Below are 24,190 nucleotides of genomic sequence, written 5' to 3'. Positions count from 1 at the left end.
TGCAGAAGATAGAGAAAACTCCCGGAAAGCACATTTCAACAAATCTAGGGCACAACGGAAACAGAAAGATCCAAACTTTCTCAAAAAAGGGAGGATCAGAATCAAAACCTCATCACAAAACCAAAAACAAAGAAAAAGCACGAAATGGGACTAACCTGGAGACGAAAGAAGCTTCGAAGAAAAATAAATGGAGGTGCAGAAGCGAAAGTTGCCCCAAAAATCGCCAAGCGACGCCGCGAACGCCAGGAAGCAGAAGTACAAGCGAAAGACAGAGAGCAAAGAGGGAAGAGAAAAAAAGATGCGAAGAAGTTACAAGGAAAATAAAAGAAGAGAAACCGTTTTCTGGGTTTTCAAAATCAAAAGTAAAAGAGCTTAGGGGAAACGGGGCAATTAATGCTCAAAGTTAAAGAAGGCATTAAACCCTCGCACGTTCCCAAAAAAGCGCTGATATAAAAGCGCGCGTCTTTTAGAGGAAACGTTCTACATTCAAAGCTGCTACAAAAAAATCAATGAAATGCTTGAGTTCGGCTTCACCAAAGAAGGACCGAAGTCAAAGACTCGACCACAAAAAAGAAGACCGAGCTCAAGCAGGGGCACTGTTCATATCCTAGGTCGAACTGTCTGACCCGAGATGTTCGACGGATAAAGCGACTGACCTCTTCAGGTCAGGATAACCCGACCTCTTTTCAAAGAGCTTGGCCAAGTCAACAGGAAAGCCCAAATAAGGGCCCAAGTAGAGGAACACGCTCAAATCTTAAGGCAGCCCAAGCCTACAGAGAGAAGGGCCGTTCCCTGGAAGATAAGATGACCTCACTCAAAAGATAAGATAAGATAAGATAACTAACTTATCTTATCCAAAAAAGGTCACTCCACACCATTATAAATACACTGGAGCACCCAGGTATAACTCATACTCTGATTCTACTCAATACCTGCTTAATACCCTTGCTAACTTAAGCATCGGAGTCCCTTGCAGGTACCCCCCACCGTCCGGGAACGAAGGATCAGCACCATCACCAAGTCCAACAAGTCGGACACACCAGCTCCGGCCGCTATACACCTGCCGGATACGTCGGCTCCGACCAACACAGAAGATCTCGACCAAGATCGACCTACAGTTTCAGGTAACCCTCAGAACAGTTAGTAAAAAAAGTTAATCCGGAAAAATAGATAACTCTAAAACCTTAACTGTTTTCTCCATATTTTATTCCCAACTCATTGCTGCTTGCTTTCTGAAATTCTTAATTTACTGTTTAATGCTCTTTGAATACCAAAACACTCTTTTTTGTTTGTCTAACTAAGCCAATCAATCAATCATTGTTGCTTGATCCATCAATTCTCGTGGGATCGACCCTTACTCACGTAAGGTATTACTTCATACGACCCGGTGCACTTGCCGGTTAGTTTGTGGTTATTAACACCATACCAAATTTTTGGCACCGTTGCTGGAGATTGATTGTGATTGACAACTACTCGTTGTTTAATTTCTTAGATTAGATAATTTTTATTTTAATTAGTTTTATTTTAGTATTATTAATTTTTATTTTTTATTTTATTGTTTGATTTTACTTCCTTTATAATTGTTTTTCCTTTTCAAAACTTTACGTTTTTTTTCCTTTTTATATTTTTTATTTTCTTTTATTTCCGTTTTATTTCTGTCCGTTATTAATTTTTTTTATTTTCTTTCTATATTTCATTAATTTTATTTTATTTTGTTTTTAATAATTAAAAAAATAAATAAACAAATAAATAAATATAGCATTAATATTTTTTTTAATTTCTGAAATTAAGTTTGGTGTCCTCTATTTATTTTTATTTTAATTGTTCCTGTTTATTTTTCTGGTTACCTTCGAATTTTTCTATCTTAATTCTATCTATAATTTTCGAAATTTATTTATTTATTTTATTTAGTACCTTTATTTTATTATTTTATACAGGTTACCTCACAGGGACTTCTCTACACTCTGACGTAGAGAGTCCCATCTTTTCTTGTCTTCTGTTTGTTTATGCGGAAGAATAGAGACAAAGAACATCTCTTAGACTTTGATCATGAACCTGAAAGAACTTTCAGGCGGCGTTTGCAACAAGCAAGACTTTACAAGGCTGCAGAACCTACTATGGATCCTAATAATACTAATAATGCCAATGTGGCAAATCCGAATGTGGATGAGCAACAAAGGAGAGTGCTTGGCTCTTATTCTGCTCCTACTGCAGATCTTTATGGAAAAAGTATTGTGGTGCATGGTGCACGAAATTGTGATCATCAATGGCGCCATCAACATGGTACGCTCAATTGCAATCTCACTCTTTATCACAACTTCGCACAACTAACTAGCAAGTGCACTGGGTCGTCCAAGTAATAAACCTTACGCGAGTAAGGGTCGATCCCACGGAGATTGTTGGTATGAAGCAAGCTATGGTCATCTTGTAAATCTCAGTCAGGCAGATTCAAATGGTTATAGATGATTTATGAATAAAGCATAAAATAAAGATAGAGATACTTATGTAATTCATTGGTGAGAATTTCAGATAAGCGTATGGAGATGCTTTGTCCCTTTCGTCTCTCTGCTTTCCTACTGTCTTCATCCAATCCTTCTTACTCCTTTCCATGGCAAGCTGTATGTTGGGCATCACCGTTGTCAGTGGCTACAATCCCGTCCTCTCAGTGAAAATGTTCAACGCACTCTATCACAGCACGACTAATCATCTGTCGGTTCTCAATCAGGTTGGAATAGAATCCAGTGATTCTTTTGCGTCTGTCACTAACGCCCAGCCTTTAGGAGTTTGAAGCTCGTCACAGTCATTCAATCCTTGAATCCTACTCAGAATACCGCAGACAAAGTTTAGACCTTCCGGATTCTCTTGAATGCCGCCATCAATTCTAGCTTATACCACGAAGATTCTGATTAAGGAATCCAAGAGATAAACATTCAAGCCTTGTTTGCTTGTAGAACGGAAGTGGTTGTCAAACACGCGTTCATAAGTGAGAATGATGATGAGCATCACATAATCATCACATTCATCATGTTCTTGGGTACGAATGAATATCTTAGAACAAGAATAAGCTGAATTGAATAGAAGAACAATAGTAATTTCATTAATACTCGAGGTATAGCAGAGCTCCACACCTTAATCTATGGTGTATAGAAACTCCACCGTTGAAAATACATAAGAACAAGGTCTAGGCATGGCCAAATGGCCAGCCTCCCAAAGAGGGTTCAATCATAAAATCATGATCCAAAGATCTCTAAATACAATAGCAAAAAGGTCCTATTTGTAGAGAACTAGTAGCTTAGGGTTTACAAAGATGAGTAAATGACATAAAAATCCACTTCCGGGCCCACTTGGTGTGTGCTTGGGCTGAGCATTGAAGCTTTCATGTGTAGAGACTTTTCTTGGAGTTAAACGCCAGCTTTTGTGCCAGTTTGGGCGTTTAACTCCCATTCTTGTGCCAGTTCCGGCGTTTTACGCCAGAATTCTTGAGCTAACTTGGAACGCCTGTTTGGGCCATCAAATCTCGGGCAAAGTATGGACTATTAAACATTGCTGGAAAGCCCAGGATGTCTACTTTCCAACGCAATTGAGAGCGCGCCAATTGGGCTTCTGTAACTCCAGAAAATCCACTTCGAGTGCAGGGAGGTCAGAATCCAACAACATCTGCAGCCCTTTTCAGCCTCTGAATCAGATTTTTGCTCAGGTCCCTCAATTTCAGCCAGAAAATACCTGAAATCACAGAAAAACACACAAACTCATAGTAAAGTCCAGAAAATTGAATTTTAAATAAAAACTAATAAAAATATAATAAAACTAACTAAAACATACTAAAAACAATGCCAAAAAGCATATAAATTATCCGCTCATCACAACACCAAACTTAAATTGTTGCTTGTCCCCAAGCAACTGAAAATCAATTAAGATAAAAAGAAGAGAATATGCAATGAATTCCAAAAACATCTATGAAGATCAGTATCAATTAGATGAGCGGGGCTTGTAGCTTTTTGCCTCTGAACAGTTTTGGCATCTCACTCTATCCTTTGAAATTCAGAATGATTGGCTTCTATAGGAACTCAGAATCCAGATAGTGTTATTGACTCTCCTAGTTAAGTATGATGATTCTTGAACACAGCTACTTTATGAGTCTTGGCCATGGCCCAAAGCACTCTGTCTTCCAGTATTACCACCGGATACATACATGCCACAGACACATAACTGGGTGAACCTTTTCAGATTGTGACTCAGCTTTGCTAGAGTCCCCAATTAGAGGTGTCCAGGGTTCTTAAGCACACTCTTTTTGCCTTGGATCATGACTTTATTTTTTTTCTTTTTCTTTTTCCTCTCTTTCTTTCTCTCTTTTTTTTTTGTATTCACTACTTTTTCTTGCTTCAAGAATCATTTTTATGATTTTTCAGATCCTCAGTAACATGTCTCCTTTTTCATCATTCTTTCAAGAGCCAACATTCATGAACAACAAATTCAAAAGACATATGCACTGTTTAAGCATACATTCAGAAATCAAAAGTATTGCCACCACATCAAAATAATTAATCTGTTATAAAATTCAAAATTCATGCAATTCTTTTTTTTCAATTAAGAACATTTTTCATTTAAGAAAGGTGATGGATTCATAGGACATTCATAACTTTAAGGCATAGACACTAAGACACTAATGATCATAAGACACAAACATAGATAAACATAAGGAAGTTAAAGAACGGGTCCACCTTAGTGATGGCGGCTTGTTCTTCCTCTTGAAGATCTTATGGAGTGCTTGAGCTCCTCAATGTCTCTTCCTTGCCTTTGTTGCTCCTCTCTCATGATTCTTTGATCTTCTCTAATTTCATGGAGGAGAATGGAATGTTCTTGGTGCTCCACCCTTAGTTGTCCCATGTTGGAACTCAATTCTCCTAGGGAAGTGTTGATTTGCTCCCAATAGTTTTGTGGAGGAAAGTGCATCCCTCGAGGCATCTCAGGGATTTCATGATGAGTGTGATCTCTTGTTTGCTCCATCCTTTTCTTAGTGATGGGCTTGTCCTCATCAATGAGGGTGTCTCCCTCTATGTCAATTCCGACTGAATAACAGAGGTGACAAATGAGATGAGGGAAGGCTAACCTTGCCAAGGTAGAGGACTTGTCCGCCACCTTATAAAGTTCTTGGGATATAACCTCATGAACTTCTACTTCCTCTCCAATCATGATGCTATGAATCATGATAGCCCGGTCTATAGTAACTTCGGACCGGTTGCTAGTGGGAATGATTGAGCGTTGGATAAACTCCAACCATCCTCTAGCCACGGGCTTGAGGTCATGCCTTCTCAATTGAACCGGCTTCCCTCTTGAATCTCTCTTTCATTGAGCACCTTCTTCACAAATGTCTATGAGGACTTGGTCCAACCTTTGATCAAAGTTGACCCTTCTAGTGTAAGGGTGTTCATCTCCTTGCATCATGGGCAAGTTGAATGCCAACCTTACATTTTCTGGACTAAAATCTAAGCATTTCCCCCGAACCATTGTAAGCCAATTCTTTGAGTCCGGGTTCACACTTTGATCATGGTTCTTGGTGATCCATGCATTGGCATAGAACTCTTGAACCATTAAGATCCCGACTTGTTGAATGGGGTTGGTAAGAACTTCCCAACCTCTTCTTCGGATCTCATGTCGGATCTCCGGATATTCACTCTTTTTGAGTTTGAAGGGGACCTCAAGGATCACCTTTTTCATGGCCACAACTTCATAGAAGTGGTCTTGATGCACCCTTGAGATGAATCTCTCCATCTCCCATGACTCGGAGGTGGAAGCTTTTGCCTTCCCTTTCCTCTTTCTAGAGGTTTCTCTGGCCTTAGATGCCATAAATGGTTACGGAAAAACAAAAAGCAATGCTTTTACCACACCAAACTTAGAAGGTTTGCTCGTCCTCGAGCAAAAGAAGGAAGAAGAGAGTTGAAGAAGAAGAAATAGAGGAGATGGATGTGGCTTTGTGGTTCGGCCAAGGGGGAGAAGTAGTGTTTAGGTTGTGTGAAAATGAAGGAGTGAAGATGGGTTTATATAGGAGTGGAGAGGGGGTGTATGGTTCGGCCATAATGGGTGGGTTTGGGAGGGAGAGTGGTTTGCATTTGAATGATGAGGTAGGTGGGGTTTTATGAAGGATGGATGTGAGTGGTGAAGGGAATAGTGGGATTTGATAGGTGAGGGGGGTTTTGGGGAAGAGGTGTTGAGGTGATTGGTGAATGGGTGAAGAAGAGAGAGAGTGGTGGGGTAGGTGGGGATCCTGTGGGGTCCACAGATCCTGAGGTGTCAAGGAAAATTCATCCCTGCACCAAGTGGCGAGCAAAAATGCTCTTTTTGCCAATTCTGGCGTTAAACGCCGGGCTGGTGCCCATTTCTAGCGTTTAACGCCAGCTTCTTGCCCCTTCCTGGCGTTTAACGCCAGGCTGGTGCCCCTTTCTGGCGTTAAACGCCCAGAATGGTGCCAGACTGGGTGTTAAATGCCCATTTGCTGCCCTTACTGGCGTTTAAACGCCAGTAAGTTTTCCTCCAGGGTGTGCTATTTTTCTTTCTGTTTTTCATGCTGTTTTTGCTTTTTCAATTGATTTTGTGACTTCTCATGATCATCATCCTACAAAAAAAAAAAAAAAACTAAGGATAATAGAGAAATATAACATTGGGTTGCCTCCCAACAAGCGCTTCTTTAATGTCAGTAGCTTAACAGTGGGCTCTCATGGAGCCTCACAGATACTCAGAGCAATGTTGGAACCTTCCAACACCAAACTTAGAGTTTGAATGTGGGGGTTCAACACCAAAGTTGGAAGTTGGTTGTGGCCTCCCAACGCCAAACTTAGAGTTTGACTGTGGGGGCTCTTGTTGATTCGGTTTTGAGAGAAGCTCTTCATGCTTCCTTTCCATGGTTACAGAGGGATATCCTTGAGCCTTAAACACAAAGGATTCTTCATTCACTTGAATGATCAATTCTCCTCTGTCAACATCAATCACAGCCTTTGCTGTGGCTAGGAAGGGTCTGCCAAGGATGATGGATTCATCCATGCACTTCCCAGTCTCTAGGACTATGAAATTAGCAGGGATGTAATGGTCTTCAACTTTTACCAGAACATCCTCTACAAGTCCATAAGCTTGTTTTCTTGAATTGTTTGCCATCTCTAGTGAGATCCTTGCAGCTTGCACCTCAAAGATCCCTAACTTCTCCATTACAGAGAGAGGCATGAAGTTTATGCTTGACCCTAGGTCACACAGAGCCTTCTCAAAAGTCATGGTGCCTATGGTACAAGGTATTGGGAACTTCCTAGGGTCCTGTCTCTTTTGAGGTAATTTCTGCCTAGACAAGTCATCCAGTTCTTTGGTGAGCAAAGGGGGTTCATCCTCCCAAGTCTCATTACCAAATAACTTGTCATTTAGCTTCATGATTACTCCAAGCTACTTAGCAACTTGCTCTTCAGTGACATCTTCGTCCTCTTCAGAGGAAGAGTACTCATCAGAGCTCATGAATGGCAGAAGTAAATCCAATGGAATCTCTATGGTCTCAGTGTGAGCCTCAGATTCCCATGGTTCCTCATTAGGGAACTCATTGGAGGCCAGTGGACGTCCATTGAGGTCTTCCTCAGTGGCGCTCACTGCCTCTTCCTCCTCTCCAAATTCGGCCATGTTGATGGCCTTACACTCTCCTTTTGGATTCTCTTCTGTATTGCTTGGAAGAGTACTAGGAGGGAGTTCAGTAACTTTCTTACTTAGCTGACCCACTTGTGCCTCCAAGTTTCTAATGGAGGACCTTGTTTTAGTCATGAAACTTTGAGTGGTTTTGATTAGATCAGAGACCATGGTTGCTAAGTCAGAGTGGCTCTGCTTAGAATTCTCTGGCTGTTGCTGAGAAGATGATGGAAAAGGCTTGCCACTGTTAAACCTGTTTCTTCCACCATTATTGTTGTTGAAACCTTGTTGAGGTCTTTGTTGATCCTTCCATGAGAGATTTGGATGATTTCTCCTTGAAGGATTATAGGTGTTTCCATAGGGTTCTCCCATGTAATTCACCTCTTCCATTGATGGGTTCTCAGGATCATAAGCTTCTTCTTCAGATGAAGCATCCTTAGTACTGCCTGGTGCAGCTTGCATTCCAGACAGACTTTGAGAAATCATATTGACTTGCTGAGTCAATATTTTGTTCTGAGCTAGTATGGCATTCAGAGTATCAATCTCAAGGACTCCTTTCTTCTGATTCGTCCCATTGTTCACAGGATTCCTTTCAGAAGTGACATGAATTGGTTATTTACAACCATTTTAATGAGTTCTTGAGCTTCTGTAGGCGTCTTCTTCAGATGAAGAGATCCTCCAGCAGAGCTGTCCAATGACATCTTGGGCAGTTCAGATAGACCATCATAGAAGATACCTATGATGCTCCATTCAGAAAGAATGTCAGAAGGACACTTTCTGATCAATTGTTTGTATCTTTCCCAAGCTTCATAGAGGGATTCACCTTCCTTTTGTCTGATGGTTTGGACTTCCACTCTAAGCTTACTCAATTTTTGAGGTGGAAAGAACTTTGCCAAGAAGGCATTGACTAGCTTTTCCCAAGAGTTCAAGCTTTCTTTAGGTTGTGAGTCCAACCATATCCTAGCTCTGTCTCTTACGGCAAAAGGGAATAGCATGAGTCTGTAGACCTCAGGGTCAACCCGATTGGTCTTGACAGTGTCACAGATTTGCAAGAATTCAGCTAAAAACTGATGAGGATCTTCCAATGGAAGTCCATGGAACTTGCAATTCTGTTGCATTAGAGAAACTAATTGAGGCTTAAGCTCAAAGTTGTTTGCTCCAATGGCAGGGATAGAGATGGTTCTCCCATAGAAGTCAGGAGTAGGTGCAGTAAAGTCACCCAGCACCTTCCTTGCATTGTTGGCATTGTTGTTGTTTTCGGCTGCCATGTCTTCTTGTTTAAAGATTTCTGTTAGGTCCTCTACAGAGAGTAGTGCTTTAACTTCTCTTAGCTTTCGCTTCAAGGTCCTTTCAGGTTCAGGGTCAGCCTCAACAAGAATGCTTTTGTCTTTGCTCCTGCTCATATGAAAGAGAAGAGAACAAGAAAATATGGAATCTTCTATGTCACAGTATAGAGATTCCTTGAGGTGTCAGCGGAAAAGAAGAATAGAAGGAGAAGGTAGAAGAATTCAAACTTATCAAGAGAGATGGAGTTTGAATTGTTGATGGTGGAAGAGTGTTAGTCCATAAATAGAAGGATGTGAGAAGAGGAGAAGAATTTTTGAAAATAAATTAAAAAGATTTTAAAAGAAATTTTGAAAATGTGATTGATGATTTTCGAAAACTAAGATTGAAAAAGAAATAAAGTGATTTTTGAAAAAGATTAGAAATAAAAAAGATATGATTGAAAACTATTTTGAAAAAGATGTGATTAAAAAGATATGATTGAAAAGTTATGGTTTTAAAGAGATATGATTGAAAAACAATTTAAAAAGATTTGATTTTTAAAATGAATGACTTGGCTAACAAGAAAAGATATGATTCAAACATTAAACCTTTCTCAACAGAAAAGGCAACATACTTGAAATGTTGAATCAAATAATTAATTGTTAGCAAGTATTTTTGAAAAATGGAAAGAAATTGATTTTGAAAAGATATGATTGAAAAGATATGATTTGAAAAAGATTTGATTTTGAAAAATTATGAAAGCTTGAAAAAAAATTTGAATAAAAAAAACAAAATCTTCCCTCTTGTGCCATCCTGGCGTTAAACGCCCAGAATGGTATCCATTCTGGAGTTTAACGCCCAAAATGCTACCCTTTTGGGCGTTAAACGCCCAGCCAGGTACCCTGGCTGGCGTTTAAACGCCAGTTTTCCTTCCTCACTGGGCGTTTTGAACGCCCAGCTTTTTCTGTGTAATTCCTCTGCTGAATGTTCCGAATCTTCAATTCTTTGTATTATTGACTTGAAAAGACACAAATTAAATTTTTTTTGGATTTTTAATGATGAGGAATAATCAAAATGCAACTAAAATCAAATAAACAATGCATGCAAGACACCAAACTTAAAATGAGACACTAGACTCAACAAGAAACATAAAATATTTTTGGTTTTTATGATTTTGTAATTTTATTGGTTTTTTTCAAAAATTATGTGGAGAAAGAAAATAAAGAGATTCAAAATTTTTAATAAGAATTCCAGGAATCATGCAATGTTAGTCTAAAGCTTCAGTCTAAAAAGATTAGACATGGCTAGCCAAGCTTCAGCAGGACATTACATTCAAGAGCTAAATCGATGAAAATCAATCCGCTTTGGTGATGATAAGAACATCACCTTGAAACTCTAGAATTCATTCTTAAAAATTCTGAAGAAAAATACCTAATCTAAGCAACAAGATGAACCGTCAGTTGTCCAACTCAAACAATCCCCGGCAACGGCACCAAAAACTTGGTGCACAAAATTGTGATCATCAATGGCGCCATCAACATGGTACGCGCAATTGCAATCTCAAATCTTTATCACAACTTCGCACAACTAACCAGCAAGTGCACTGGGTCGTCCAAGTAATAAACCTTATGCGAGTAAGGGTCGATCCTACGGAGATTATTGGTATGAAGCAAGCTATGGTCATCTTGTAAATCTCAGTCAGGCAGATTCAAATGGTTATAGATGATTTATGAATAAAGCATAAAATAAAGATAGAGATACTTATGTAATTCATTGGTGAGAATTTCAGATAAGTGTATGGAGATGCTTTATCCCTTTTGTCTCTCTGCTTTCCTACTGTCTTCGTCCAATCCTTCTTACTCCTTTCCATGGCAAGTTGTATGTTGGGCATCACCTTTGTCAGTGGCTACAATCCCGTCCTCTCAGTGAAAATGTTCAACGCGCTCTGTCACAGCACAGCTAATCATCTGTCGGTTTTCAAACAGGTTGGAATAGAATCCAGTGATTCTTTTGCGTCTGTCACTAACGCCCAGCCTTCAGGAGTTTGAAGCTCGTCACAGTCATTCAATCCTTGAATCCTACTCGAATACCACAGACAAGGTTTAGACCTTCCGGATTCTCTTGAATGCCGCCATCAATTCTAGCTTATACCACAAAGATTCTGATTAAGGAATCCAAGAGATAAACATTCAAGCCTTGTTTGCTTGTAGAACAGAAGTGGTTGTCAGACACGCGTTCATAAGTGAGAATGATGATGAGCGTCACATAATCATCACATTCATCATGTTCTTGGGTACGAATGAATATCTTAGAACAAGAATAAGCTGAATTGAATAGAAGAACAATAGTAATTGCATTAATACTCGAGGTACAGCAGAGCTCCACACCTTAATCTATGGTGTGTAGAAACTCCACCGTTGAAAATACATAAGAACAAGGTCTAGGAATGGCCGAATGGCCAGCCTCCCAAAGCGGGTTCAATCATAAAAACATGATCGAAAGATCTCTAAATACAATAGCAAAAAGGTCATATTTGTAGAGAACTAGTAGCTTAGGGTTTACAAAGATGAGTAAATGACATAAAAATCCATTTCCGGGCCCACTTGGTGTGTGCTTGGGCTGAGCATTGAAGCTTTCATGTGTAGAGACTTTTCTTGGAGTTAAACGCCAGCTTTTGTGCCAGTTTGGGCGTTTAACTCCCATTCTTGTGCCAGTTCTGGCGTTTTACCCCAAAATTCTTGAGCTGACTTAGAACGCCTGTTTGGGCCATCAAATCTCGGGCAAAGTATGGACTATTAAACATTGCTGGAAAGCCCAGGATGTCTACTTTCCAACGTAATTGAGAGCGCACCAATTGGGCTTCTGTAGCTCCAGAAAATCCACTTCGAGTGCAGAGAGGTCAGAATCCAACAGCATCTGCAGCCCTTTTCAGCCTCTGAATCAAATTTTTGCTCAGGTCCCTCAATTTCAGCCAGAAAATACCTGAAATCACAGAAAAACACACAAACTCATAGTAAAGTCCAGAAAAGTGAATTTTAAATAAAAACTAATAAAAATATAATAAAAACTAACTAAAACACACTAAAAACATACTAAAAACAATGCCAAAAAGCGTATAAATTATCCGCTCATCAGTGCCTCCTATAGCTACGAACAACTTTGAGTTGAAGCCACAACTAGTCACACTGGTGCAACAAAACTGCCAGTATCATGGTCTTCCCCACGAAGACCCAAATCAATTTATTTCCAATTTTTTTGCAGATTTGTGATACTGTGAAGACAAATGTAGTGAACCCAGAGGTATACAAACTCATGCTCTTCCCATTTGCCCTGAGGGATGGAGCAAAGCTATGGCTAGATTCCCGACCCAAGGAGAGTTTGGATACTTGGGACAAGGTTGTTACTGAGTTTCTTACTAAAATTTTCCCACCAAAGAAGCTGACTAAGCTTAGGGTGGAGGTTCAGACCTTCAGACAGAGGGATGGTGAAACTCTGTATAAAGCTTGGGAGAGATACAAGCTACTGACTAGGCAATGCCCTCCGGACATGTTCTCCAAATGGACCTAACTAGATATCTTTTATGAAGGTTTGGGCGAAATGTCCAAGATGTGCTTAGACAATTCTGCAGGAGGTTCATTGCACAAGAAGAAAACACCGGAGGAGACTATTAAGCTTATTGAATTGGTTGCTAGCAACCAATATTTATACTCATCTAACAGGAATCCTGTGAACTCTGAGGCTCCTCAGAAGAAGCGTGTCATGGAAGTAGAAGCTCTTAATGCTAATCTTGCTCAGAACAAGCTTATGTCTCAGCAAATAAGTCTACTTACTCAACACATGGGTGGGATGCAAGTTTCAGCTATCAATACCTAAAATCCACCTCAAGAGAGCTCCTATGACATGGCAGAAAATTTAGTGCAAAATGATAACTATGATTATGCTCAATCCTTTTCTGAATAGGTCAATTACATGGGGAGTGGTTCTAGAAATCCCAATAATGACCCCTATTCTCAGACATACAATCAAGGATGGAGAAATCACCCAAATTTTGGGTGGAGAGACCAACCTCAGAGACCTCAGAATTTCAACAATAATTCTCAGGGCGGCTTCCAATAGAATAATTACAATAATCACCAATCTTAGCCTTAGCAGGCTAAATCTAAATCCAAGGAAGATTCTAATTGGGAAATGATAAGGAGTTTTATGCAGGAAACCAGAGCCTCCATTAGAAACTTGGAAGTGCAAATGGGTCAGCTGAGCAAGCAAATACCTGAGAGGTCTGCAAGTACATTTCCAGGTGATATAGTGGTGAATCCAAGAGAAGACTACAAGGTTATTCAATTGAGAAGTGGTAAAACAGCTGGCTCTGAGACAAAGGCTAATGAAGAGCTAGTTGAAAAGAAAGCTCCAGAGGAGAAAAAGGAAAAAGTGGAGCATGCCCCTCCAAAGTGTGCAGACAACCCGTTCCCTGACTCTCTAGACACGTATCCTACATTGCCAAAGGCTCTTGAATACAAGCCAAAAATGCCATATCCTCAGAGACTTCAGAAGGCTTCTAAAGAAAAGTAGTTTTCTAAATTTTTAGATGTCTTCAAGAAGCTACAGATCAACATTCCCTTTGCAGAGGCTCTTGAGCAAATGCCTCTCTATGCTAAATTTATGAAAGAACTGTTGACCCACAAGAGAAATTGGAAGGAACAAGAAATAGTGGTGTTAACCAAGGAATGCAGTGCCATTATTCAACACAACCTTCCTGAGAAGATGCCAGACCCAGGGAGCTTTGTAATTCTTTGCACCAATGGAGATGTCACCATTCAGAGAGCTTTATGTGACCTTGGAGCTAGCATCAATCTAATGCCACTTTTAGTAATGAAAAAGCTTCAAATTGAGGAGGTAAAACCCACTCGTATTTCTCTTCAACTTACTGATCTTTCTATTAAATTACATGTGGGTGTTGTTGAGGATTTACTTGTTAAAGTAGGACAATTCATCTTTCCTGTTAATTTTGTTATATTAGACATGGAAGAGGAGGTAAAATCCTCTATTATACTTGGTAGACCCTTTTTAGCTACAGGTAAAGCTCTGATTGATGTACAAAATGGTGAATTGACCCTGAGGGTCAATGAAGAATAGGTGCTCCTTCATGTTTTTGAAGCTCTCAAGCACCCTAATGATTCTGAAGGGTGTATGAAAATAGATGTTATTGAACCACTTGTTCAAGAGGTACTGAAAGATGAGGTGCTTGATGACATTCTGGATCCTATCTTTGAGTGTGAATTAGTTGAAGTTGATAATTCACCACCCCAGAAGGCTATGGTTCACACGCCCAAAGCAAAGGAGGAAGCCCCCAAGCTTGAGCTCAAATCCTTACCTCCTTCTCTGAAATATGTGTTCTTGGGTGAGAATGACTCATATCCAGTGATTATTAGCTCTTCCCTGAAGCCTAAAGAGGAAGAGGTGCTTATTTCAGTGCTCAAGAGCCATAAAACGGAACTTGGGTGGACCATTAGTGACTTGAAGGGGATTAGTCCAACCAAGTGTATGCACAAGATCCTCCTTGAAGATGATGCTAAACCAGTTGTGCAACCACAAAGGAGACTCAATCCAACCATGAAAGAGGTGGTCCAAAAAGAGGTAATGAAACTATGGGAAGCAGGAACTATTTACCCTATTTTTGACAGTCCTTGGGTAAGTCCTGTGCAGGTAGTTCCCAAGAAAGGAGGGATGACAGTGATCAAGAATGAAAAGAATGAGCTTATTCCCACAAGAACAGTCACATGATGGAGAATGTGTATAGACTACAGGAGGCTCAACACTACTACAAGGAAGGATCGTTTCCTCCTGCCTTTCATTGATCAAATGCTTGAGAGGTTAGCTGGTCATGCATTTTATTACTTTCTAGATGGATACTCTGGATATAACCAAATTGCAGTGGACCCTCAAGATCAAGAGAAGATAGCATTCACATGCCCCTTTGGAGTATTTTCCTACAGAAGAATGCTTTTGGACTTTGCAATGCTCCCGCAACTTTTTAGAGGTGTATGCTTTCAATTTTTTCTGATATGGTTGAAAAGTTTATTGAGGTATTTATGGATGACTTTTCTGTTTTTGGTAATTCCTTTGAATCCTGCCTTAAACATTTATCTCTTGTCTTGAAACGGTGTCAAGAATCAAACCTTGTTTTAAATTGGGAAAAATGTCATTTTATGGTTACAGAAGGTATTGTTCTTGGACACCGGATTTCAAGTAAGGGAATTGAGGTTGATAGAGCAAAGGTGGAGGTAATTGAAAAATTACCACTACCAACTAATGTTAAGGCATTCAAGAGTTTTTTGGGTCATGCAGGATTTTATAGAAGATTTATAAAGGATTTTTTTGAAATTGCTAAACCTCTAAGCGACCTGTTGGTTGCTGATGTTCCTTTTGTCTTTGATTCTAATTGTTTGCATGCTTTTGAAACTCTGAAAGCAAACCTTATCTCTGCTCCCATTATAGCTCCCCCTAACTGGGATCTACCATTTGAATTAATGTGTTATGCTAGTAACTTTGCTATAGGAGCTGTTTTAGGACAGAGGCATGGTAAGCTTGTACATGTCATTTACAATGCCAGTCGTATGTTAAATGATGCCCAAAAGAATTACACAACTATAGAAAATGAATTATTAGCTATTGTGTATGCTGTTGATAAGTTTAGGTCCTATTTACTTGGTTCTAAGGTTATTATTTATACTGATCATGCTGCTTTGAAGTATCTTCTAACCAAACAGGATTCTAAACCAAGATTAATCAGATGGGTGTTGCTCCTTCAGGAGTTTGATATTAAGATAAAAGACAGGAAATGGTCAGAGAATCAAGTAACTGACCATCTTTCCAAAATTGAGCCTGAAGCAGGAGTACAACTACCCACAGCTGTGACTGAGACGTTTCTGGATGAGCAATTGTTCCTCATTCAGCAGGCTCCATAGTTTGCAGACATTGCAGATTATAAGGCCATGAATTTTATCCCAAGAGAGTACAGTAGGCAATAAGTGAAGAAGCTATTGACTGATGCAAAGTACTACATTTGGGAGGAACCATACCTTTTTAAAAGGTGTTCAAATGGAATCATCCGGAAGTTTGTCCCAGATGAAGAAAAACAACAGATTCTTTAGCACTGTCATGGTTCTGAGTATGGAGGCCACTTTGGTGGTGAAAGGACAGCTACAAAGGTCCTTCAGAGCGAGTTTTACTTGCCGGCTATCTTCAGGGACTCAAGAGCATTTGTAAAGCACTGTGACAGATGTGAAAAAGCCATAAATCTCCCTGTCAACCATGAAATGCCACAGCAGGGGATTCTTGAAGTTGAGTTGTTTGATGTGTGGGGTATTGATTTCATGGGACCTTTCCCGCCCTCACATTCAAACAACTATATTTTAGTGGCAGTTAACTGTGTGTCCAAGTAGGTGGAAGCTGTGGCTTTGCCCACCAATGATGCCAAAGTGGTAATGAGCTTTCTTCAGAGATATATCTTTAGCCGGTTTGGTGTCCTAAGGACACTCATTAGTGATGGAGGAAGCCATTTCTGCAACAGACAGCTGGACTCTCTTCTGCAGAGATATGGAGTCCGTCATAAAGTGGCAACCCCTTATCACCCTCAGACAAGTGGACAGGTTGAAGTTTCCAACAGGGAACTTAAGAGGATTCTAGAGAAAACCATCAGTGTTTCAAGAAAGGACTGGTCTAGGAAGGTTGATGATGCTCTCTAGGCATACCGGACAGCGTACAAGACTTCCATTGGCATGTCCTCTTATCAGTTGGTCTATGGCAAAGCCTGTCACTTGCCCGTTGAGTTGGAGCATAAAACTTATTGGGCAATCAGGTATCTGAACCTTGATTCAGAAGCTGCAGGAATTAAGCGAATGCTTCAGTTGAATGAGCTTGATGAATTCAGATATTCAGCCTATGAGAATGCCAAGCTCTATAAGGAGAGAACCAAGCTATTGCATGACAAGAAGATTGCCATCAGAGTCTTTGAGCCAGGACTAAGAGTGCTTGTATATAATTCAAGGCTCAAATTCTTTCCCAGGAAGCTGAAATCCCGGTGGTCAGGACCGTTTGTGTTTACCAGAGCTTCACCATATGGTCATGTGGAAATACAGGAAGAGAATTATGACAAAAAATTTACAGTGAATGGCTAGAGGTTGAAGCACTATCTGAGAGGCGAGATTGATCGCCAGAGGTCCACTCATCTGCTGAACTAGCAGAACTGACCGTCAAGCTAGTGACGTTAAAGAAGGGCTTGTCGGGAGGCAACCCGATAATTTCGTATCCTTAGTTATTTTTCGTAGTAGTAGTTTTATTACTTATTTGATTTTTATAGAGTTCTTACTAATTTTCTGATCATGCAGCTATTTTAGAACAGGAACCGAAAAAAAGAGTGCACGACGCGCAAGTGTCATTGACGCGTACGCGTGACCTGCAAAATTGACGTAAAGGAGTGTTTGGGTAGAGAGTTATGCTGCCTTGGGGCTGAAAGCATGCTAGAGGCACAAATTTACTCACGCGTACGCGTCCCTAACGCGTGTGCATCATTTGCAAAAATGGTCCTCCACACGTGCGCGTGAATGACGCGCACGCGTCGTATGAAATTATTGGTTCCCAAGCCACGCGAACAGAGAGATGCGCGTGCACGCGGCTGAATTCGCGCGAATCGCACAAAACCAAGGGCACGCGGACGCGTTCTTGACGCCCATGCGTCATTAAGGAAATTTTGCACTCCACGCGTACGCATGCTTCACGCGTACGCGTTGCCTACACCGCATAACTACACTTGTTCGCCGCACAATTTTCACTTTTCTTTCTCTTTGTCCCAATCCTAATTCTCTCTTGTTCTTTTATCTTTATATTCTTCTTTCCTCTCACTATTTGTTTTTATTTTCAGTTCTTCTTTACTTGAGGACAAGCAAAGCTTTAAGTTTGGTGTTGACGCTTCGCTTATGGGTTTTCTGGCATAAAAGGGAGGCGAATCATCTTCACGGAGGAGCACAACCTGAAGAATAAAGTGACCACTAGGATAACTAAGGTGGTTGAGTTCCTTTCATTCTATATTCCTTCTCGCTTTTACTATGTTATGTTCCGGTTTCTTGCTATTTTTCCTGGTTATTGCATGACCCTTTATTAGTTAGAATCCTAGGTCTATTTTAGTTTTCCCTTAAATGCTTTAATTCTGAAAAGATGTCTTATGTATTATCCACTGAGCTTGAATTCAAATAAAAAATATAGAAGTGATGTATTGCATGAGAAATTGAGTTAATTTTAAGAGTAGTCCTATTTACTTAAATGTGGTGATATTTTCTGTGATTTTGAATGCATGACATGAACAATGCATATTTAAATATGAATCAAAGAATGTTGATGTACAAGGAACATGACTTTAGAGAATTATTATGATTTCTCTAAAATTAATGAAAGTTTAATCATTGAAGCAAAAGAAACAGCAAACGACAAAAATAAAAGCAAGGTCCAAGACTCTGAGCATCAATGACTAGGGAGGTCAGACATGATTAAAAGCTCAAAGAGTTGTTTCCCTAATCACATGCTTGTGGTGTTCTTGTGTCAAGTAAACCTTGAGACAAAACATTTAGAGTTGAGATCAATTGTAGAGTACGCCAAAGACTTTGAGCACCACTGTCTGGGAGTAACTAGAAAAAAAATTTATAATAATAAAAATATTTAGAACTTAAAGAAAGTTCCCCAGTTAAGTGCTTGTGGTGTTTCTGTGTCAAGTAAAGCTTGAGACAAAACATTTAAAGTCACGGCTAGGCTCAAGGTGCAAAGCACCAAAGAAAGAAAAGAAAAATTTTTTTTGCTGTGTTCAAGGATTAAATTGAGTTACAAAAGATCAGAGAGTTCATAATATTATCCAGATTCTAATTCCGAATGACAGTGACATCCTTCTGATTCAAAGGAAAGTGAGATGCCAAAACTATTCAGGATTGCAGTTGTAAACCCCACTATAAGAAGAGACATGAGCTTAATCGAACTCTCATTCTCATGCAAATTCACATCCTAAGCCTATATTAGTTTTGGTTGCTTGAAGACAAGCAACAGTTCAAGTTTGGTGTTGTGATACGTGAGCATCTTTCCTATCTTTTCCTAGTGAATTTGCATCTAAATTGTTGAATTTAATAAAGAATTAATTACATTTTAGCCAATATGGATGCTACTTTGAGTCTTTTGTAATTTTGTTTATTTTAGGTAGCATTCGGCTGGATTTGATGGAGTTTCTGCAGCACAAGAAGCAAAGGAGATGGCAGCGAGGAGCGACGCGTATGCGTGACTGACGTGTCTGCGTGATTTGGAGGTATCTATGGCGACGCGTGCGCGTGATTGACACATACGTTTAAAATTAGAAAGAGCAGATGAATCAATTCATATAATAGACAGAGCTCCTAACCTTAACAATGGAGGATTAGTTGCTCATGGTTCAGAGAAGAAAACTAGGATTGTAAATTGGAATCGAATAATGTTCTCAAGGGAAGGAAAGTTTCTCCCTTTTATATCTAATCCTAATAAATTAAAATCTAATTTCAAAAATTAAAATTAAAAATAATAACATCTTTTCCTAAAAATAAGATTTAAATTTAAATTTGAATTACTTAACAAGTCTTCAACTGATGGGTGGGGACCACTTATTTTGTCCATTCTGCAGCTTCTAATATGAGTTTTCTGGGCTGGAAACTGGGTCAAAACAGCCCAGAAATTGCGCCCTGCATTTTCTTCTTTTTTTTATGCACGTGGCGCATGTCACGCGTACGCGTCAGTCACGCGTACGCGTCGATGGTCTTCTTCGCGTGTCACGTGTACGCGTTGGGCACGCGCACGCGTCACTGCACAATTCTTCAAATCACGCGTACGCGTCAGTCCCACGCACGCGTCACCATGGATACCTCCAAATCACGCGCACGCGTCAGTCACGCATACGCGTCGCTCCTCGCTGCCATCTCCTTTGCTTCTTGTGCTGCAGAAACTCCATCAAATCCAGTAGAATGTTACCTAAAATAAACAAAATTGCAAAAGACTCAAAGTAGCATCCATATTGGCTAAAAGATAATTAATTCTTTATTAAATTCAACAATTTAGATGCAAATTCACTAGAAAAAGATAAGAAAAATGCTCACGCATCACCGATGAGCGAGCGGCGTGACCAAACATGGGAATAGAAGGTTGCCCCGGATATGGGCCCGCCACATGAATCGTCTCATGAGTCAGGGAAGGTATAGCTCCTTCCCCTCAAGGTCGCACTAGATCAGGACAAGCATATCAACCGGAATCTCTGTGAAGTGAGTGCTAGGCATGACATAATGGGACATGATCTGCTACCACACCTTAGCCTCCTTCGTCAGATATTCAAACTTCATGCCCTTGGGATTCACTTTAGAGGAATCCATCTCCCAAGGTGCAACCAGATAGGCAACCATACTATGTAGTGCATCATAATCAAAGGTCATGCTGTGCAACTCCTCCTCAACCCTTTGGAAAGTATCCTTATCAATGATTTTAGGTTGACAGTGGAGGATCTCCTCAATATCCACCTCTGTGGCCATGACCTGCCTGTCTCTGAGGTGAACTGAGTCAAGGGTTGCTCTGAAGAAATTGTAATAGAACTCTCAGACCTAGGACTCATTCACTTTTGCTAGCTCTCTATTTGGGAAGGCCCAGCCCTTCTCCTGAATCCGGCACTCAGTATATTGCCTTAGATCGGAGGGAATAACTAGCTTCTTCTCCAGAATGAGCTTCCGCTCCTCAAAGTGTGGAAATAAGAGCTCACAATATAGATTGGTAAACTTCTCTGAGTTGATAGCAGGCGTGGCTTGATCCGCCTTCTTTTTCTCAGAGAGACGCTTCTCAGATAGACTGGAGGTCACCCGCTCAGTAGATGACTGATACCTCTTCCTTTTGCTGGAGGTGGCCTTGGCTTTCCCTTTACCTTTGTCGAATATCCTGAAAAATAGAAATTATAGGATATAGAATATTAAGTAAAGCAGAAGAATGGGAAGCAAGTATATAAACAACAGACAGAGAACAGGAAACAAAAGGATATGAGGTACATTCATGAAGTGAGCCAAAGAAATAAATTTTTGGAATGCAAGAAAAATAGAATTCAGACATCAATCAGAACACAATCCAAGAATTCATGCAATGTTAGTAAAGATGCCTATTTTTTAAGAAACAACAATTATCATGCCCAAAAGAATATAAAAGAGTTAGTTTGAAAAACAAAAAAAAATTTAGAAAGTCAATTAAGTCAAAAGTTAGAAAAGCGGGTTAGAAATCAGTGGCATGATAATTATTGAATTTAACCAAAAACAGGATAAAAAAATTTTCAAAACAAGCATGCTCGCATTCATGAAGACGATGAAAGTCATTGATGATGAAATATGTTATGCACTATAAACGCAAAAAGGGATGAGATCATCATCAATGAGGTTGGTCACTAAATTTGTAAAGATTGGTGTAAAAGAATTGAAATATGCACTTGGTATAACCAAAAGAGGGTTGAAAGCAATTTTTATTTTAAAAGGTTTACACCAGTGAAAAGCATCAATTATTACAAACATAAGAACCTCAATTAAAAAGAGACAAGTTCAAGTCAAATGGCAAAATTACAAAAATAGCTTCATTGGTTAAAGAAGGTGGAAATTGAACGTTAACCAAGAAGCTGAAAAGGTTTTGACTTAAACTTGAAAGATTGAAAGCACAAAAGAGATTCGCATTGACTTGGTTAATTAAGGTCCTATTTCACACAGAAATTCGTCAAATAGTTTCTTGATTCTGTCAATCACAAATATACATGAAGGGGAACCAAAAGAAAGGCGGAAATGCTGACCGAATGAATCATGAATTGAACTTTGGCCATAATAAAATGTACCAAGGTAAAACAACATCAAATTCAATTCACAATTTGCAACTTAATAGCATAAAATTGTTTGAAAATTTTGGCAGCATCTCGGCAGTAAATTGGACGTTCCCGGATTAAACCAACAGCCAAAACAACAACTCATATGAATTCAAAACAATTAAAACAGGTACATCAAACAGTAAATCCATATGATTCAAACAATATTAAGCTAGATCAGCATAGCAGCAATATACAGCTCAATTGAACCTCAAATAGAACGAACCAAAATAGAACATTGCAAGCTCAAGTGAGTCAAATAAGAGCAGCACATAATATCATGGCATCGAATACAACATGTAAATCAATGAGAACAAATACCAAAATCAAATACATGAATCAATGAAGTATGTACCATATCAGACAGCAAAATCAACAAACATTTAATCCTAAATCCACTACTAAACAACTAAAATTACCTAACCACATGCAATCTAAGCAAACCTAATCAGATAGAAACATGTAATCTAACTAGCCTAATCAAACAGAAACTTAATTAACAACTAATACTAACACGAAAATTAATTAAAAGAAAATTAAAAACAGAAACAAAAATTAAAACAATAGAAACTAGAACCTGGGAGAATGAACAGAAGAGGAAAAGGAAATGAACTGGAGTTGGGAACAGAGACTGGGAGGACGGAGGCGCTACTGATCTAGTAGCGGCATTGCCATGGTCTAGTGGTGGCAGAGTTCAGGTGCTGAATAGAGGGAGCAGGGGAACCACGATGTTGGATGAAGCAGGAAGAAAAATGAGGAAGGAAGAGTGGTGGTGATGGTCAAAGAAGATGCCGGAGGGACGTAGGCAGCGCAGTGGCTGGCCGCAGCGGTCGCTGGTGGTGGCAGGAAAGGGGAAACGGCCGAGATGGGAAAAGAAAAAGAAAGAGGGAAGAAAGGTAAGAAAGAGGTTGGCAGCTGGCGGTAATGGGGTCGCCGGTAGTGATGGATGGCAGTGGTTGAAGGTTGTCTTCAATGGGGTTCTGTTAGTTGAAGAGGAAAGACACGGTGAAAGGGGAAAAAGGGAGAAGAAAGAATGAAGAGGGAAGATAGGGGGTGGTCGGTGGCGGTTTGCTCACCGAAAATGATGGCCGGTAGTGAGTGGCAGAAGCTTGATGGAGGCGGTAATGGGGTTTCTATTTCTTGGAGGGAGAAAAGAGACGTTAGGGGTGAAGAGAAGAGGAAGAGTTGCGAAAATGAGAAGGGGTTCACGCATCAGGGTTTATCTCATTTAAATCCATGCGTAGGCGTCATTGACGCGTGCGCGTTGGTGGAGAAAAGACGTCGACGCGTACGCGTCAAGTACGCGTAGGCGTGAGGCACAATTGTGCTAAATGCACAATTTCAGCGCCCCTTTCGCGCAACTCTCTGGATTTTGTATGGAGCAGCAGTATTGAGGCGTCGACGCGTACGTGTTGGTCACGCGTACGCATGACGGCTATTATTTTTTATTTTTTTTTGAAACACCAAAACTGAGCTTAAAACTCTCCTAACACTATCTAAAACTCTCCTAACACTATTAACAATACTTTTGATTTTTTTGAGAATTTTTCACAAAATTTGAGAAAACTTGCAATTCAAGCAAAAACTCAAATTCAAAGAATCATCCTTATTCGAAGCATAAAACCAACAAACAACCTAGCAACAAAAAAAAAAAAACATACAAAAGAATAAAAGGAAAGAATTAAATAACGATGGCAACTCAATTCATTCATTGATTATATCTACAAGAGAAATGGAAAGAGTTTACCATGGTGGGGTGTCTCCTACCTAGCACTTTTATTTAGAGTCCTTAAGTTGGACATTTTAGAGAGTTCTAATCAAGGAGGCTTGTGCTTGAATTCATCCTCAAACTTCTACCAATGCTTGGACTTCAAGTAAGCTCCAAATTTCAAAATCAATGGCACCAAGCTTTAATGAAGTTCCACACAAGCTAAGGGCTCCCAAAGTTGATCTTCACATATTCTCGGATACCAAATCTTGTTTCTACACCCATCTTCAAGTTGATCAATACAATTCCTTTTGGGTGGCAAGTGATCCAAATTCTCAAGTGAGCACCAAAGCATCTTCCTAGACCCATTCAATTGAGAACTATACTAACCATTGCACTTAGACTTTGAGTTTCCAACGATAAGGAACCTTGATTGGCATTTCCACCCACTAACCAATTCTCTCTTGCTCTTAACTCCACAAAGAGCTCTAATATGCCTATTCGTCTCAAGCAAACTATATTCAAATGGGAAAGTGAGGCTTAAGGATAAGAATTTTACCCACTTGAATGAAGATATGGATGATGGTGACTTAGGAAGGGGTGGTCCCAATGATCTTGCAAGT

This window comes from Arachis hypogaea, chromosome 1, assembly GCF_003086295.3.
Source record: "Arachis hypogaea cultivar Tifrunner chromosome 1, arahy.Tifrunner.gnm2.J5K5, whole genome shotgun sequence".
Classification (NCBI taxonomy): domain Eukaryota; kingdom Viridiplantae; phylum Streptophyta; class Magnoliopsida; order Fabales; family Fabaceae; genus Arachis; species Arachis hypogaea.
Note: the sequence above shows the minus strand (reverse complement) of the source record.